Source organism: Mustela lutreola, chromosome 8 (assembly GCF_030435805.1).
Source record: "Mustela lutreola isolate mMusLut2 chromosome 8, mMusLut2.pri, whole genome shotgun sequence".
NCBI lineage: Eukaryota > Metazoa > Chordata > Mammalia > Carnivora > Mustelidae > Mustela > Mustela lutreola.
In genome coordinates this window covers 112,632,338-112,651,992 of record NC_081297.1, presented here as the reverse complement: position 1 = coordinate 112,651,992, position 19,655 = coordinate 112,632,338, and positions in this window count along the sequence as shown.

The window sequence follows — 19,655 nt, the reverse complement described above, 5'->3', positions numbered from 1 at the left end:
TCCTTCCTAGCTTTTTCTTTTTCTTTTTCTTTTTTCTTTCCTTTTCTCTTCTCCTCTTCTCTCTTCTCTTTTCTTTTCTTCCCCTTCCCTTTTCTTCTCTCTTCTCTCTTTTCTTTTCTCTTTCCTTTTTTCTTTTCTTTTCTTTTCTTTCCTCAAGTGCTACACCAACATGGGGCTTAGACTCAGGACCCTGAGGTCAAGAGTTGCATGCTCTACCTATTGAGCCAACCAGGTGCTCCTGAATAGACATTTTTCTATAGAAGACATACAGATGGCCGACAGATGCATGAAAAGATGCTCAACATCACTAACAAGGAAATGCAAATCAAAATCCCAATGAGATACCATCTCACACGTGTTAGAATGGCTAGTATTAAAAAAAAAAAAAAAAGTGTTAATAAGGATGTGGAGAAAAGGGGACCTCTGTGCACGGCTGGTGGGAATATAAGTGGTACAGCCAGTATGGAAAACAGCAAGAAGTTTCCTCCAAATTGTTTAAATATAACTATAATTCAGCAGTTCCACTACTAGGTAATTTATCCAAAGAAAAGAAAAACACTAATTCAAAAAGATATATATGCCCCTATGTTTATTGCAGCATTATTTAGAATAGCCAAGATATGGAAACAACCTAAGTTTCCATTGATGAATAAGTGGATAAAGATGTCATTCATGTATATAATATATACAGTGGAATACTGCTTGGCCATGAAGAAGAATAAAAGCTTGCCATTTACAACATGGATGGACCTTGAGGGAATTATGCTAAGTGATAAGTCAGAAAAATACAAATACCACTTACATGTGGAATCTAAAAAATAAAACTCGGGGCGCCTGGGTGGCTCAGTGGGTTAAGCCGCTGCCTTCGGCTCAGGTCATGATCTCAGGGTCCTGGGATCGAGTCCCGCATTGGGCTCTCTGCTCAGCAGGGAGTCTGCTTCCCTCTCTCTCTCTCTCTACCTGCCACTCCATCTACTTGTGATCTCTCTCTGTCAAATAAATAAATAAAATCTTTAAAAAAAATAAAAATAAATAAATAAAAAATAAAACTCAAAGATAAAGAGAATAGATCTGTGGCAGCTAGAGGGGAGGGGGATTTGGGAGGCAGGCAAAATGGATGAAGAGGGTCAAGAGATACAAACTTTCAACTATAAAATAAGTAGGATATAATGCACAGCCTGCTGACTATGGTCAATAATATTGTAGGGCATACTTGAAAGTTGCCAAGTGAGTAAATCCTAAAATTATCCTACATGGAAGAAAAACTTAATAACTGTATGGTGGTGAATGATAAATTAATTTACTATAATGATCATTTCAACAGAGTATACAAATATCAAATCATTATGTTGTTTACCGGAAATAATATGTTATATGTCAAGTATACTTCAATTAAAAAAAGAAATTTAAAGAAAGAACATTGAGATGCCTGGCTGGCTCAGTTATTAGAGAATGCGATTCTTGATCTTGGGGTCGTGATTTCAAGCCCAACATTGGCCATAGAGCATAATTTTAAAAAATAACAAAAATAACCAAAAAAAAAAAACAAAAAACCCTCACATGGAAAAGATGGAATGAAAAAACTATAGTAACAGATAGGAAGACTGCCTAGTGACTGATGTGAAGACACATCAGTAATCTGACACAGCCAAAGAAAGATTGAATAGAAGATAGGTCGAAAGAAGTTATCCAAACTGAAGCTCAAAAAGAAAAAAAGAGAGAGAGAGAGAGAGAGAGAAAACAAAGGCAATAACATACCCCACCAAAGCTGTGGGACAATATCGTATAGTCTACTGTACGTGTCATTTGAATCCCAGGAGGAAGAGAGATGATTGGGACAGAAGAAATGTTTGAAGAAATAATGGTCAAGAAATCTTCAAAATTAATGAAACATACCAAAACATAGTTTCAAAAAGCTCAGAGAATGGTAAGGAATTTTTTTTTTAACCTAGATACACTACATTCAAACTGCTAAAAACCAAAGACAAAGAGAAAATCTCATAAACAATGGGGAAAAATAAGATGTCTGTATACAGAACAAAGATGACACGAACGCAGTTTTCTTCCATTTTATATAAAGTGAAATAATACTAACTTGTAGCAGACTGTTATAAATTAGGGATGGATATTGCAGTTCCTGGAGTAGAGTTTCTCAAATGGGGCTCATCTCTGCAAGATGTTACTAAGTGTTTTATTAGAGATCATGGTTTAATGAATTGCCTGAAACAAGCAAAGGCCAAGAGATGTTAAATGTTGATCTCAGCACTGGGCATACCCAACAACAGTGGAGTGATTTTTAAAGTGCTAAAATTAGAGAGAATTGATGGATCTAAATTCTGTGCACAATAACAAAACCATGTTTGAAAAATAAAGAGGGCCGCCTGGGTGACTTAAGTCAGTTAATTGTCTGCCTTCGGCTCAGGTCATGGTCTCAGGGTCCTGAGATCGAGCCCCACATCAGGCTCTCTGCTCAGCAGGGAGCCAGCTTCTCCCTCTCCCTCTTCTCCCATTCTCTCTCTCTCTTAAATAAGTAAAATCTTTTTTAAAAAAATGCTTTTTCAGAAAAAAAATTGGAAAATTCAATAGATCTATACTGCCAAAAAAAGAAAAAAAATGTTGAATTCAATAGATCTATACTGCCAAAAAAAGAAAAAAAAAGTTGAAGTTCTTGAGTCAGAAAGAATAGGATATCAGAGAGTAGTTTGATCTCCACAAAGAAATGAAGAGTGAACAAAGGCCTTAAAATGTACATAAATATAAAGAACAATGTACTTCTATTTAAAGCTCTTAAAATAATTGATGGCCTAACCAAAAATAAGAACAATATATTGAGGGTTTTTAACATATGTAAAATAACACACCAATAACAATAGTACGAAAGACGGAAGCCTTTTAGTGTAAGATTCTTAGAGCATACGTATTAGTTATTATGTGTTTTTAACATGTCCTCAGTTCTGGGTTTAACTTAAGTTGAAAAAGTTTAGTTAAGTTGAAAACTGTAGTAAATTGTCCTTTGTTTTCCTATGAATGACAGAATCTTCTTTTTTACAGAAATCCAAAACTTGTCTAGGGGCAGATAAGTAAATCTCATCTTGGTGTACAATCAGCCTGCCACTCACAAATCCTCAAGCTGAGCAGCAGATAGAGAAAAGGACCTTCCTTGAGTCACACTTGCCTGGAAGGGGGGGCAAATACTTTTGTTCTGCAGTTCTTCCACGTGGCTTCACAAAACCAGACACTGGGTGATAGTCCTCCTCTCTCTCAAACCCAAGCAGCAGAGGAAACATTTCAAAATTCCCCTTTGCAATATTTCCCCCAAAATTCCATTTCCTTCAAAATCCAAGCAGCTTGTCAATTGAAATCAAATCCTGTCCTATGATTCTTGCAGAGATTTTTTTTCAACAGGTTCATAGGATTAGGGAAAAAAAGTGTTTGCTAAGGGGGCTCATTTCCATAACTGCTTCATTTCAAAGTCCTGAGCAAACTCTAGTCCTCTCTTTTCCTGAAAGTACTTGTAAGTCTCTTAACCTCAAACACCCTATTGAGAACTCTCTCTCTGCTAAGCCCCTAGGTTTCTGTATGTAGCATGGGATGTATGCGCTCTTTTTTCCACATTTTGAAACAGTTTCAAAAAAAATTCTTAAGTAAATTAGTCTTTATTTAATAAAGGTAACCATTTTTTTGTAGCATCTTTCCAAATTTCCAAATTTCAACTCTTAAGAGTTTTGGGTTTTTTTTTTTTTTAAAGATTTTATTAATTTATTTGACAGACAGATGACAAGTAGGCAGAGAGGCAGGCAGAGAGAGGAGGAAGCAGGCTCCATGCTGAGCAGACAGCCCGATGTGGGGCTCGATCCCAGGACCCTGGGATCATGACCTGAGCTGAAGGCAGAGGCTTTAACCCACTGAGCCACCCAAACGCCCCTCTTAAGAGTTTTTAACACAAACATCTCTATGTAAAGAAAACAGTAGGGGCGCCTGGGTGGCTCAGTGGGTTAAAGCCTCTGTCTTCGGCTCAGGTCATGATCTCAGGGTCCTGGAATCGAGCCCCACATCAAGCCTCACAGGGGACTCTCTGCTTGGTGGGGAGACTGCTCCCCGCCCCCGCCTGCCTCTCTGCCTACTTGTGATCTCTCTCTCTCTCTCTGTGTCAAATAAATAAAATCTTAAAAAAACAAAAACAAACCAAAAAAACCACCATACAGTATATTGTGACATTAATACCCAGAGTCTTTTTTCTTAACAGGATGCTGCAGCCAACCATTGATAAGGCATCATCAGTTCAGATGCCAACGCGAGTTCCTTTAAGATAGACCTTTTGTTTTCAGATATGAAGACAAACATTTAATACAACTTGGCCTCTGCTTGTTTCAGGCAGTTCATCAAACCATGATCTCTAACAAAACACTTAGCAACATTTTATAGGAAACTAGCTTCCATAGAGCCCCAGTTGAGAAACTCCCCTCCAGGAATTGCAATATCCATCCTTAATTTATGATAGACTCCTACAAGTTAATATTATTTTTTAAAATGTTTTATTTACTTATCTGACAGAGAGAGAAAGATCACAAGTAGGCAGAGAGGCAGGCAGGGGTGGGGGAGGGGAGCAGGCTCCCTGCTGGGCAGAGAGCCAGATGCAATGCGGGGCTGGATCCCAGGAGCCTGGGATCGTGACCTGAGCCAAAGGCAGAGGCTTTAACCCACTGAGCCACCCACGTGCCCCTACAAGTTGATTTTATAACACTTCATATAAAATGGAAGAAACTTGCAACAGTTTCTCTCATTTGCCACCTTCTAGTCCTTGTGCTATCTACATTTGATATCTACTTATTTATAAATACAATACTATGTTGTAATTTTTACAATAATAATTGTCCTGTATAAAAATTAAGAGGGGGAAAAAGTTGGTGTGGTCAGCAGAAAGATGGCTCCCCCAAATATGTCATGTCCTAATGCCCAGAAGTTGTGAGTAAGTTAGGTTACATATCAAAGGGGAATTATGGTAGCAGATTAAATTATCAATGCTAAACAATTGACTTTAAGATGGGGCATTATCTTGAATTATCCAACTAGGCCCAAAACAATTTGAAGGGTCCCTAAAATGGAGAAAGAAAAGGCAGAAGAAAACCAGTAGAAATAGCAGCATGAAAAGGACTCAGAGTGGCATCGCTAGCTTTGAAGATGGGGCCACAAGTCCAGGAGGGCAGCGGGCCTCTAAAAACTGGAAAAACAAGGAAATGGATTCTGCTCTATAAGGCTCCAGAAGGAGCATAGCTAACGCCTTAATTTTAGCTTACTGCAGCCCATTTCAGACCTCTGACCTTCCAAGTCGAAGAGAGTAAATGTCTTATTTTTAGCCACATGTGGCAATTGGTTACAGTAGCACTAGAAGTGTTTTACACTTTTACAGAAACCAATCTAGATAGTGTTTTGTATTTACTTTTTCAGGTACTCTTAAATTCTTCCTGTAGATAGAAATTGTCCTATCATGTCATTTACTTTTAACTCAAGGAACATCTTTTATGTGTTCCTTGTAATAGAGGTCTACTGGTGATAATTCTCTCAACTCTCTTTTAGCTGTATGTTTTTATTGTCTTTAGTTACCTTTCATTATGGAGATGATTTTCTCTAGATATGGAATTCTAGTATGACTTATTTTTTCTTCCATTCAACTCTTTGAAGTTGTCATACAATTGTCTTCTGGTCCCCATTGTTTCTTGTAAAAGAAATATTTTTTCGTTTTCCCCTTATATGTATTTTTTCCCTTTGGTTGTTTTAAGATTTTTCCCTTCATTTTTGGTTTTCAGCAGTTTGGTAGTGTGTAAGTGTGATTTTCTTTGTGCTTTTGCTGCTTGGGGTTCACTGAAATTTTCAGAACTATAAGTTGGTATTTCCATCAAATTTGGGGAATTTTCAGCTACTATTGTTTCAAATATTTCTTCTTCCCCATTGCATAATTTCTCTCTTCCCCTTTTGGTTTCCAACTGCATGCATGTTAGGCTGCTTGATATTGTCTAACAACTTACTAAGCTTTGTTCTATTTTCTTCATCTTTTTTCTCTTTATTCTTCAGATTGCTTATTATTATTATTGATCTTCTTCAAATTCGCTTATACTTTTGCCATTTCCATTCTGATATTAGACCCATCCAGAGAACATTTCATTTCAGATATTATACTTTCCAGTGCTAGAATTTCATTTTAGTTTTTTTTAATAGTTTTCATTTTCTCCTGAGATTCCTCCATTTGCTCACTCACTATGGTTATCTTTTGATATAAGTCCTTGAAAATATCTATAATAACTGTTTTAAATTCCTTTAAAGTCATGGGTCACCTCAGGGCCTCTTTCTATTGATACTTTTTTTCTCTTATCTTGGGTAATGTTTTCTCACGTCTTTACATGTTTCATTAAAAAAAGAAAAAAATTTTAAAATCTTTTAGTAAGCTCTACATCCAAACATGGGGTTGCGCTCACAACTCAAAGATCCAGAGTTGAATGTTCCAACAGCTGAGCCAGCCAGGCCTCCTACATGTTTAATATTTTTTATCCTAAACATTGTAGACAATACATGAATTTATCTTCCTCTAAAGGATTCTGATTTCCATTCTAGTGGGCAGCTAAGTTACTGATACCTTTATTGGCTGATGACTTTGAACTTGTGTAAGCTTACTTTTTATATTTTTAGGATGGATCTATGTCAATTTTATTCTTAGTTCTAGAGCAAATCTTTAGTCCCAGGAAATAGTCTTTATGCCAGAGGTGTAGCTCCTTTTGAGTTTTGATTAAGAGCTTGAGATGTTTACCAAGCCCTTCTGACTTGGTAGGACTATGCTCTGAATGTCTGTGTTCCCCCCAAATTCACATGTAATCCTAACATCAAGTGTTATGGTATTAGGAGGTGAGGCCTTTTAGAAGTGATTAGGTCATGAAGACAGAATAGTCATGAGTAGGATTAGTGCTTTTATAAGAGAAATCCCATAGAACTCCTTAGTCTCTGCCATCAGGGTGGATATGAGAAGTCTGGACAAGGGCTCTCACCCCACCATGCTGACACCTCGATCTTGAACTTTCATCTTTGGAATGGTAAAAAATAATTTCTCTTGTTTATAAACTACTCAGCCTGTGATATTTTTGTTACAGTAGACCAAACGGGCTAATAGCAATATTCAAAGTCCAGACTCTGTCTCTTCTATCTTGGCAACAATGGAAATCTCTGCTCTGTATTTTCTAGCTGCTCTTTTCCTGCTTTGTTTTGTCTTTTGTTTTTTGTTTTTTTTTGAGACCAGGGATAATGAGCTCATCCAAAGGTTTAAAGGAAATTTGTACATAGATTTTGGGACTCCCATCTCAGTGAGTCTCATTTCCAGAACTTTCCGCCTCAATTTCCAGTTGCTCTGGCAGCCCCGAACTCTGTTCTCTGATACCTTCAGTTTAGTTCTAACCACCCTCTAATGCACTCGATGGGGAAGGCCCTCAGAGGTAAATCTGTTTAAATATGCATCTCACCAAGTGTGGTTTCTTTTTTCCAGGGTTGAGTCCTCTATAGTGTAGGCCTGCCAACGTTTGTTTGCTTTCCAGCAATTTTTCATATTTTGTCCAGACTCCATATCGTTACCTGTGGGAGGCTTAGTCCAAGATAAGCTACTCTGCCATTACTGGAAGCAAAATCTCTATCATTTTAATAATTTAAAAACTAGCCTTTAGAAAGGCTAGAACAGGGGCATCTCACTGGCTCAGTCAGTAGAGCATGTGACTCTTGATCTCAGGATTGTAAATTCAAGAGATTACTGGGGGAAAAAAAAAAAGATTTTGCCTCATTCTCTCCAACTCAGACACATGTACCTGCTCACCCCTGGTGGGTACACACTCACATGCACACTCTCATACCCACACTCACACACGGAGGAGCACATGCACAGATCATCCCACACCAAAGGCATTGGCGGACGGAGCAGGAACATGCTCGGTCGGCATTGCAACCCCCCAATCTTGCAATTCATTTGTAGTCTGACCCCTAAACCCACACCTCTCAGTGCCTCCCCAAAAAAGTGCCTCCCCTCAAAAGGCACACACACACATAAAAATTAATTAGAAAACTAAATAGGCTAGAACAAGTGGAACAAACCATAGCATATTTCCTAGAGAATAGTTTTATAGGTAATATCCCTATTCTCTAAATTTTCTGTAATGCAGTTTCTTACGGTTAAGCATTTTTTTTTTAAGATTTTATTTATTTATTTGACAGAGAGAGATCACAAGTAGGCAGAGAGGCAGGCAGAGAGAGAGGAGGAAGCAGGCTCCTTGCTGAGCAAAGAGCCCGATGTGGGGCTAGATCCCAGGACTCTGGGATCATAACCTGAGCCGAAGGCAGAGGCTTTAACCCACTGAGCCACCCAGGCACCCCCAGTTAAGCATTTTTTAATGAATAGAATTTGTATGGAGAGGGCAAAGCATTCCAAATAGTAGGAAGGATATAAATTAAAGTAAAAGGTGTGTTTATATGGAGAACATGAGTCATCTTAGGGTCAGCTGTTAGGTGAGAGCAGGATGGTTTTGTAAGGGTGGAAGAGTATAAAGAAATAAGGAAACTTTGCCACGTACAAAGGCAATTAGCCTCAATTCATTTCCAAATAGCTTGAGTTGTAAACCTTCTGGATTCTTTTATGCAGTGGAAGAATAACTGAGTCTGCCATAGAAAAACTTATTAAAAATTCCCTACTTAATATTACATAAAATAACTAATGTACATATACAACCAATATGTATGCATCTTGATATAGATCAGAAAGGGATATGGAAAAAGGAAAACTGATTTGTAGAGTGATGAAATTTGAGAATGATTTTTAAGGCAGTAGATCATAATTTTTTCTCTCTGGGATGCACATAATGGATTATTTTTACATTCCCATGGAATTCCTAGACAGCCTCTGTCTAGGAACAACTGATGACACACTTGATTTGGGGGAGATTATGGGGAACTATTCTTTTTCAAATATTTTATTTATTTATTTGACAGAGAGAAAGAGAGCCCAAGCAGGGGGAGTGGCAGGCAGAGGAAGAGGGAGAAGCAGGCTCCCACTGAGCAGGGAGCCTGATGAGAGGCTCTATCCCAGGACCCTGGGATCTGACCTGGGCCAAAGGCAGACACTTAACCTACTGAGCCACCCAGGTGTCCCTCATGCATTCTTATTAACTGTCTCAAATGCCATCATCTCTCTACCTGACATAAGTAGCTGGAAGACTGAGAACTTAAGGCCTCAGGCATCAATTTCTTTGATTTCTTCACACCACCTTCCACACATCCTGAGATAGCCTTCATCTTTCTCCTTTTACTTGGCTAATTCACTGTCAGGTCTTAGCTTGAACATTCTTCCTGTAAGCTTTCATCAACTAGTCAAGAGTATCTAGTCTTTTCCCTTTTATAAAACACTCATCACACTTCACTATATGTCTTCCTACTTGCCTCTTAGCTCAGTGAGACTATGCCTGACTTGTTCATTACTTCTTTTTTTTTTTTTAATATTTTGTTTATTTATTTGACAGAGAGAGATCAAAATTAGGCAGAGAGACAGGCAGAAAGAGGGAAAGGGGGAAGCAGGCTCCCTGCCGAGCAGAGAGCCCAAGAGCCTGGCTTGATCCCAGGATCCCAGGATCACGACCTGAGCTGAAGGCAAAGGCTTTAACCCACTGAGCCACCCAGGCGCCCCTGCTCGCTACTTTTTACCAGCACTTAGCCCAGTACCTGGCAATAAGTGCCCAGCAAATATTGGTTGACTTAGACAATTGTCTATAGGTTTCTTTCCTTCTCATGCATAATAATATATTAAGTACATACTCAGCACTTAATATATCCCTATTTAATAAAGGAAAGAACAAGGATTTATTCATCAGAGATAAATAAATGTGACTGGTGGGAGTTTGTGTGCTGAGTAACTGGGCATGGTATTCAAACTTTCTGCCGATTGGCTCCTTTTTCTCTCCTTTCCTTCCCCAAATAATTTATTGAGACCTACTATGTAGAGGCCCTGGAGACATGAGGGTCCACAAAATGAAGTCCCTATCCTCAGTGACTTAGTTTATAGCCTAGTAGGGACGATAGAATATTAACAAGTAAACAAAGCAGTAAGCCCTGCACAGAAAAGCCAAAATAGAGGAAGTGGGTCGTAACTGGGTATGGGGTGACTCTTCCAGATGAGGCGGACAAGGAAGGCATCTCTGAGGAAGGACCAGAGAAAAGTGACAGCTGAGCTGCACGCGTCTGTGGAAGGAGTGGGATTCACAGAGGGGATGCCAGAGGCAATCCTGAGACAGGAACAGACGTCACATGTTTGAGGAAGAGAAAGGAGATAGTGAGTTAGAGCAGAACTAACCAGGGTAAAGCGTGGTAATAAACAGAGGGGGAGAGCTAAGGAGGCGGGAATTGCTGGGCCTCCGGAACCAGAGGAAGGTCCCGGGATTGTATCCCATGTATGCTGGGAAGATTCGGAGCATGAGAGCGACATGATCCATCTTGGTCTCTTTCAGCGTTGACCGAGCTCCTGCTCTAGGCCAAGGGCTGGGCCAGGCCTGCTTCTCCCATCGCGCGGGGACCGGCCCGCCTCCGTGCTGCAGCCGCACTAGCAGGCTTGCACCCTTGGGCCAGGCCTCAGAACCCCAGCGCCGCCCCCCAGGACCTGCCGCGGTTCCTGCGGAGCGGTGGAGACGCGGCGGCGGCATCCTTCTGGCGAAGCCTGATTTTCTCTGGGCTCCCACGGCTGTACTTTCAGCCTCCGCCACGGGGGTTATAATCGGCTGTGAGTACATCCATTCCTCCCGCCAGACCATAAGTCAGCAGCACATCTTATTTTTGTCAAAGGCCCTGAAATGAGTCATTTCTTCCCTTTACATTTGTAGAGGGCTATTTTAAGTGTAAAAGAACAATATGTATGATATGCTAGGAGGTAAAAACGAGCTCAGTGACATGGGTCGCGGGGGGGGGGGACATATTTGTTGAAGCTAACGAAAAAAATATAGCAATATATATGTTTAATGAAGCATTTTATCATTCATAAAATTTAATAAAAAGATTTAGGGAACGTCACAGAATCTCAGAATTAGAATGGATCTCATGTCTTTTTAAAAGGTCAGCTTCTCCTTATAAGGCCAGATGAATCCCTGGGCAAACAGGCTAGAGGGTCACCGGACATCAAGGAGGAATGACAAGCCAGGCTGGAGGAGAGGGGGTGCTAGTTACCGCCACCGTGGAAAAAGACTCCGCATTCACGCACCACAGGCATTTCCCTGCAGGGACTTGTGGTCCCGGCCGTGGAGCTCCCACGTGCACATCCCCTACATGTGCTCACTTTCCTCTACCCCTGCAGCTGGGGGACGGGAGCCTTTGGAAGCTCCTCTACCCTCTTCCACACTCCTTGGAGTGACCGTGGAGCATACATCTAAGGAAACGCACTTCACTTCTGAGGGTTTCCCCTGCCGCCTTGGTACATGCAATACATGCATTAGGACCCCAGGCGAACCCACAGCTACTGGGAGACACACCCAAAACCACGTGAATAAATGAATGGTTAAGTAGCTAAAGGGCAGAGTATATATATTATATATAATATATATATATATATATAATATATATATATTATTATAGTATTATACTATAGAATAATAGTAGATATAAATAGACAATAATGTAAATTTGAAAAAGGAAAGAAAAATGTTGAGGTGCTTTAAGTTTTTAAATTATCTATTTGGAAAAGATAAGGAGACAAAATATATTGAGTGACTTACTTTTTTAAGATTAGGTTTTTTGTTTGTTTGTTTGTTTGTTTGTTTTAGAGAATGAGAGAGAGAGAGAGAAAATGAGATGGGGAGGGGCTGAGGGAGAGGGAGAGAGAGAAGTCCAACCAGATGGTGCACTTGAGTGTGGAGCCTGACTGGGGACTCCATCTCATGACCCTGGCATCACGACCAGGCTGAAATCAAGGGATGCTTAACCTACTGAGCCACCCAGGTGCCCGCATTCAGTGGCTTAGTAATGTTAAGTTATATTTCAAATGGCAAAGCTATATAAATAGGCATACTTAAGAATTATTTCTTACATATAGTCATCAAAGTTTTAAAAGCTTATTTTAAATTCTCATTATAATTTTACTTTAAATATTGCCAGATTTTCTTAAAAGGGCTGAATTTGCCCTTTACCAATATGCCAACAGTTTTTTTGTTTTTTTTTTTTTGCTAGTCCATCAATACACCACTGAGTTTAAAAAGTATTTATCTATAAGCACAACTTATTGATGCAAGAATATGTTGGTATTAAACAGTTTTTAGGGGTCAGAGAGGTAGACACTACATCTCAGGACTGACATTTTAGCATATTTAGATTCCAGATATTGGAAAGTAAAAATTTCAGAATGGATAGTCAGTCTTGAAGAGCACCTTGAAATTATAATCTGTGTTCATTTATACATCTTTGTAAATGTTAATAGAAAGAGGAGTATTGGGCTGCCTGGGGAGTTCAGTCAGTTAAGCATCTAACTCTTGGTTTTGGCTCAGGCGGTGGGATTGAGCCCTAAGTCGGGCTCCATGCTCAGCACTGAGTCTGCCTAAGATTCTCTCTCTGTTTGCCCCTCCCCGTGCTCTCTAAATAAATAAGCAAATAAATAAAATATTTTTAAAAAAGAAAGAAACAAGCGAGTATTTTCTCAAATCTTGGTACAAAAATCTCTTTAGACACCACCACTATTTTTTTTTTAAGATTTTATTTATTTTGAGAGAGAGAGAACACAAGCAGGGGGAGTAGCAGGCAGAGGGAGAAGCCAGGGAGCCCAATACAGGACTTGATCCCAGGACTCAGGGTGATTGAGCCACCCAGGAGCCCCCACCACAATCATTTCACATCTGGTTGATACCAATCCTAAAAATAGAACTGCTCTTTTTGTAGCCTACATACTTATTATTCCCTTAATTCTTTAAAAAGCTATGTGTTGGCTCTTAACTAAGAAATTTGTAACCGCAAGTTAAAATGGAACAAGTGAGTTTCACTCTCTTGTAATTATTAGAAGATTTAAAAATATGTATCCCCAGGCACAAAACCTACTTGTTATAATTATGTATAATAATAGATTCTTATTGCATTAAGAATTTTATGTGAATCTTATTAAAAACAGCTCATGACTTCTTTGCTAATGCAAGTCTGTGCTGCCAGTAAAAGCAAAGACCATGGGAAAAAACTTTGAATTCTTTGCTGATTGCTTTACTAAATATTATCTAGGAGTCTCAAAGAAAAAAGAAATGAACATTTCTTAATCACCTACTGTGTGCCATGTGTTCACTAGCACCTTGTGCACAGTGTGTATGTGCGTATCATGTATATATATATATATATATATATGCTTTAATCCACATAACATATATATGTGTATATATATATATATATATATATATATATATATATATATATATGATTTAATCCACATAGCAAGTGTGTGAGAGGCAGTATCATTCCAGTTTACAAGAAGAAACTGAAGTCATAAACGAACTCAGGGCATAAGCCAAAAAGCCAGGATCTGATTCAGCACCCATTCCACTTCATGCAGCTTCAAGAAGTCAACATAAAAGGTCTTGGGGGCACCTGTCTGGCCCAGTCAGAAAAGTATATGATTCTTGACTTGGGGGCTGTGAGTTTGAACCCCCATGTTGAATGTAGATTTTACTTTAAAACAAAATCTTTAAAATTTTTTTTTTAATTTTAAAAGGCCTCATAGACTTTCTTCAAAATCTATTTTGTTCCCACCTGTCTTCAACAATTGATATGATCTGTTTTAATTGCAATGATCCTAAGGTATTCCAATAGTGTTCAGATTATTTTTTAAGTTTATTTGTTTATTTGACAGGTACAGTGAGAGAGGGAACACAAGCAGGGGGAGTGGAAGAGGGAGAAAGAGACTCCCTGATGAACAAGGAGCCCGATGCCAGGGCCCATCCCAGGACCCGGGACTGTTACCTGAGCCAAAGGCAGATGCCTAACGACTGAGCCACTCAGGCACCCCTCGATTTTTTTTTTTTAAGGAGGAAGTAGCTTTAATTTGGCAGTGGGTAACTTACATGAAGAGCTTAGCATCACTTGAAATAACTAATGAGAGATACCCATAAAGTCCGTCTCTGATCCTAACCCTTGGAAATGGGCCACACTTGTATCACGTGTTCTTAAATAAATCTTTTTTGTGTTGGCAGTGTGAAAATATACCTCTAGTCAATGGTTAAAAAATATTCAGTTATTAAAATAAATCTGGAACAACTGAAAGCATAATTTGTACAGGTTGAAACTTTTACATGAGGTTTAAGCTTGTTTTTCAAATTTATCCTGTTAACTTTTGCAGCCCCTTCAAGCATTATCTGAGACCTTCACAGCTTTTGCCCTCGTAGTACCTCACCTCTGTTCCTAAAACTTTCTTTTCTTATCTTTCTGTCTCTGGTTCCATTTTCCTGATGGCTGCTTTGTATCCTGCTATTCTTGGTTCCAGATTCCCTCCCTCCACAAACTTATCAACAACTTCCCTTATCCTTGTCTACCAAATGTCTTTCGTGTACTTGGGTTTAGTCATTATTGTTCTAAAAATAACTTTGATAAGTGGACCAGCCCAGAAGACCAGCAATTTCTTAACTTAATAACACCTTGAGCTAACAAATGATTTTATGATTCACTCCTTTCATGACCTATCGTAAAAGAAAAAAAATTGTTATATGGTGAGAATATAGAAGCAAGTAAGCATTTTAAGCATTCAATAGTTTTTGATATGGGGTTTGGTCTGCTCAAATAATTACTTTAGTGTTAGGAGGAAGATTAAGTGCAAGTTTTCACTGAAAAAGAAAATGTATGTTCATTAGAAAACTTCAAAGAGTTGAATCCCATCTAATGGTTAAATTGTGCACTTATTATTTCCAACTATAGCCCTTATGGTATTAGTATTTAACATGATCACAGATTTTTTTTTTTTTTTACACAAAGTAATACCCCACTAAGTGAAAAGTCTGAATTGTAGATTTTTTAAAAAGAAGATGTGAGTACTTTTCAATTCCTACTGCAACCTGACCATTAATTTTACAGGAATTCTTAGGATCTGTACTAAGTAAGAATTCACTATTCTTATTTGAAAATTGGTTGAATTAACAAGTAATTTGGGCTTGAAAAAAATTCATCTTGAGACACCTGGCTGGTTCAGTTGGTGGAGTATGCTTTTTTTTTTTTTTTTTTAAAGATTTTGTTTATTTATTTGACAGAGATCACAAGTAGGCAGAGAGGCAGGCAGAGAGAGGGGGAAGCAGGCTCCCTGCTGAGCAGAGAGCTGGATGCTGGGCTCAATCCCAGGACCCTGGGATCATGACCTGAGTCCAAGGCAGAAGGCAGAGGCTTTAACCCATTGAGCCACCCAGGCACCCCAAGGAGCATGCAATTTTTGATTTTGAGGTCATGAGTTTAAGCCTCATGTTGGGTGTAGAGATTACATAAAAATAAAATCTTAAAAAAAAAAAAATTCATCTAAGTAATTTTCTCTAAGAAGAAAGTTTTCAACTGGCAGACATAAATTGGACAGCTAAGCCAAAAATGAGCCTCTTCCTGTATATTCTGAAATGCATTTTCAGTGAAACATCAAAGAAATAAGGTGGCTGAGGTAGTTGGCAATGAGTTTTAGTATATTAATTGAAACAGCATTTAACAAAAAGGAAATTTAAAATGTCTTCTGAATTTCTGCCGCAGTATAATAGCTACCACTTGAGCCACTAGGTGGCACCAACAAGCTTTTTCCAAATATGTACACTAAAGGATGTATGTTTAAGACGCTCCTTGAATTCCATCCACTTATGAACAATACCTGATACGATCACTACCGGCATGTCTACACATTCAATCCATGTGTTTAAGTAAGACCATATAAAGTTATGGCTCGAGACAACCTTAAATGCTATTACTTTAGGATTTCTAGCCGCTTAAGAAACCACATTTTTTTGCTCACAAAAATGTTGAGCAATCTATCCAAATACAACGCAGTGTGATTGAGTGAAACAATGCTGGGCTGAAAGTCGATAGCCCTGGTTCTGTTCTCATCTCTACCAACCAGCCATCTTAGTGTACTAAGTCACTAAGCCTCTCTGGTTACCAGTCTTCTAGCCAGTAAAATGAAAGACTAGGAAAAAGAGAAGAGTTAATACTAAAATACATTAAGTAAGAAACACTTTTACAAAATCTCCCAGAACTGTATGGAAAACCAGTGAAAGTGAGGCTGGGAGGGGAGGGGCACCGATGGCATGTTGGAAGGAGAGGGATATATGGGAAGCACCTTCTGATCGTCCAACCAGGGTCCCTGGGACCAGAAAAAAATGATTTGGAGACCAATGGGGTAGGAAATTACTAAGGTCCCTTCCGTTCCAGAAGTCTGATCCAAGTATGTAGCATGTGCAATTTCTTAAACATTTTTTTTTTAACTTTACTTTTACTTGCCCAACTCCAGGATACGGTACAAATACTACTTCTTCCATTTTACGAATGAGTAAACTGAGTAATGTGTTTCTTTTTTTTTTAAGATTTTATTTATTATTTATTTGACAGACAGAGATCACAAGTAGACAGAGAGGCAGGCGGCGGGGTTGGGGGGTGGGGGGAAGCAGGCTCCCTGGTGAGCAGAGAGCCCGATTCGGGGCTTGATCCCACGACCCGTGGGATCATGACTTGAGCTGAAGACAGAGGCTTTAACCCACCAAGCCACCCAGGTGCCCTGAGTAATGTGTTTCTAAAAAATCACCTAGACATAGGATCGGAATCTAGGACTTATAGTTTTTATTTTAATTCAACTATTTATATATTTATATTATATGTTCAATTAGCCAGCTATTTATTTTGATAAAAGTATAGATTCACATGCAGTTATAAAAAAAATAACACAGAGTGGAACAGCTGGCTGGATCAGTTGATAGCGCTTTTCTATGCTTGATCTCAGGGTCATGAGTTCAATCCCCACGTTAGGTAGAAAGATTACTGAAAAATAAAATCTTTTAAAAAAATAAATAAATAAAAGGGAAATCACATGTACTATTTACTCGGTTTTTCCTAATGGTAACATTTTGCAAAATTGAAGTACTATAGAACCAGGATATGGACACTTAACACAGTCAAAATACAGAACAATTAAGGGCACCTGGGCAACTCAGTCAGTAGGGTGCCAACTCTTGATCTCTGCTTGGGTCTCGATATCAGGGTCATGAGTTCAGGCCCTATGATGGGCTCTACACAGGGTGTAGGGCCTACTTAAAAAAAGAAAGAAAAGAAGAAAGATACAGAACAATTACACCACCACAGAAATTCCTGTGTTGTACATTTATAGTTACACACAGTTCCCACCATAGTCCCTTGGGACCACTAATTTGTTCTCCATTTCTTTGATTTTGTCATCTCAGGAATGTTATATAAGTGAAATCATATATTGGGGCACCGGGGCTAAGTTGGTTAACTCTTGATTTCAGCTCATGATCGCAGGGTCAAGAGATAGAACCTCAAGTCTGAGTGTGGAGCCTGCTTAAGATTCTCTCTGTCTTCTCCTCCCCCTCTCCACTCCTTTCCCATGTGTATGCGCTTGCTCTCTGCTCTCTCTCCAAAAACAAAACAAAACAAAACAAAACAAAACGAAATCACAGTGTATAACCCTTTAAGGTTTAGTTTTTCACTCATCATAGATTTATTCAGACTGTGGCATGTATCAAGTATTCATTCCTTTTTATTGCTGAAGAATATTCCATGATATGGATGTGCCAGATTTTTAACCATTCACCCACTGAAGGATATGTGGGTTGTTTTCAGGTTTGGGCTCTTAGGAGTAAAGATGTTATGAGCATTTGTGTATAGATTCTTGTATGAATGTAAGTTTTCATTTCTATGAGATAAATAGCTAGGAGTGCAATTATTGAGTCACTGTGTAGTTGCATGCTTAATTTTTTAAAGAAACTGCTAAACTGTTTTCCAAACAGATATACTATTGTCCCTTCTCACTAGCGATGTATGCAAGATCCAGTGTCTCCCCATCCTCACTAGAATTTGATGTTTGCATTACTTTTCAAAATATTTTAACCATTCTGATAGGTGTTTAGTGATATGTCATTGTGGGTTTTTTTTTTTTTTAATGTTTTATTTATTTGAGAGAGAGAGAGAGACCAGAGTGAGCGAGAGAGAGAGCACAAGTTGGGGTTGAGGGGCAGAGGGAGAAGGAAAAGCAGGCTCCCCCAGGAGCAGGGATCCCGGAGTGCGGCTCGATCCCAGGACCCTGGGATCATGACCTGAGCCCAAAGCAGACCCTTAACTGACTGAGCCACCCAGGCAACCCTGTCATTGCGGTTTTAATTTTGCATTTCCCTAATGGCTATTAATGTTAAATAGCATTCTTTGTGCTTGTTTGCTATCAGTGTTTTCTATTTTATGAAATGTCTCTATGTATTTTGTTCATTTTCTAATGGAGCTTTAAGTGTTGAGTTTTAAGAGGTCTTTATGTATTCCAAACATTAGTCTTTGTCTTTTCATCCTCTTAACAGAATCGTTTACAGAGCAAAAATTTTCAATTTTGTTGAAGTCTCGTCTGTCCATTGTTCCTTTTATGAATCAGGTTTTGGTGTCAGGTTTAAGAACTCTTTGTTTATTGCTAGATTCCAAAGATATTTCAAAGATTTTTTCAACTACTTTTTTCTAAAAGTTTTATAGTATTTTATTTTACATATATGTCCATGATAATTTTTTTAATTTTTTCAATTTATTTATTTTCAGAAAAATAGTATTCATTATTTTTTCACCACACCCAGTGCTCCATGCAATCCATGCCCTCAATAATACCCACCACCTGGTACCCCAACCTCCCCCCCCGCCACTTCAAACTTCTCAGATTGTTTTTCAGAGTCCATAGTCTCTCGTGATTCACCTCCCTTTCCAATTTATCCCAACTCCCTTCTCCTCTCTAACACCCCTTGTCCTCCATGATATTTGTTATGCTCCACAAATAAGTGAAACCATATGATAATTGACTCTCTCTGCTTGACTTATTTCACTCAGCATAATCTCTTCCAGTCCCGTCCATATTGCTACAAAAGTTGGGTATTCATCCTTTCTGATGGAGGCATAATACTCCATAGTGTATATGGACCACATCTTCCTTATCCATTCGTCCATTGAAGGGCATCTTGGTTCTTTCCATAGTTTGGCAACCGTGGCCATTGCTGCTATAAACATTGGGGTACACATGGCCCTTCTTTTCACGACATCTGTATCCTTGGGGTAAATACCCAGGAGTGCAATTGCAGGGTCATAGGGAAGCTCTATTTTTAATTTCTTGAGGAATCTCCACACTGTTCTCCAAAAAGGCTGCACCATCTTGCATTCCCACCAATAGTGTAAGAGGGTTCCCCTTTCTCCACATCCTCTCCAAAACATGTTGTTTCCTGTCTTGTTAATTTTGGTCATTCTAACTGGTGTAAGGTGATATCTCAATGTGGTTTTAATTTGAATCTCCCTGAAGGCTAGTGATGATGAACATTTTTTCATGTGTCTGATAGCCATTTGTATGTCTTGATTGGAGAAGTGTCTGTTCATATCTTCTGCCCATTTTTTGATATGTTTGCCTGTTTCGTGTG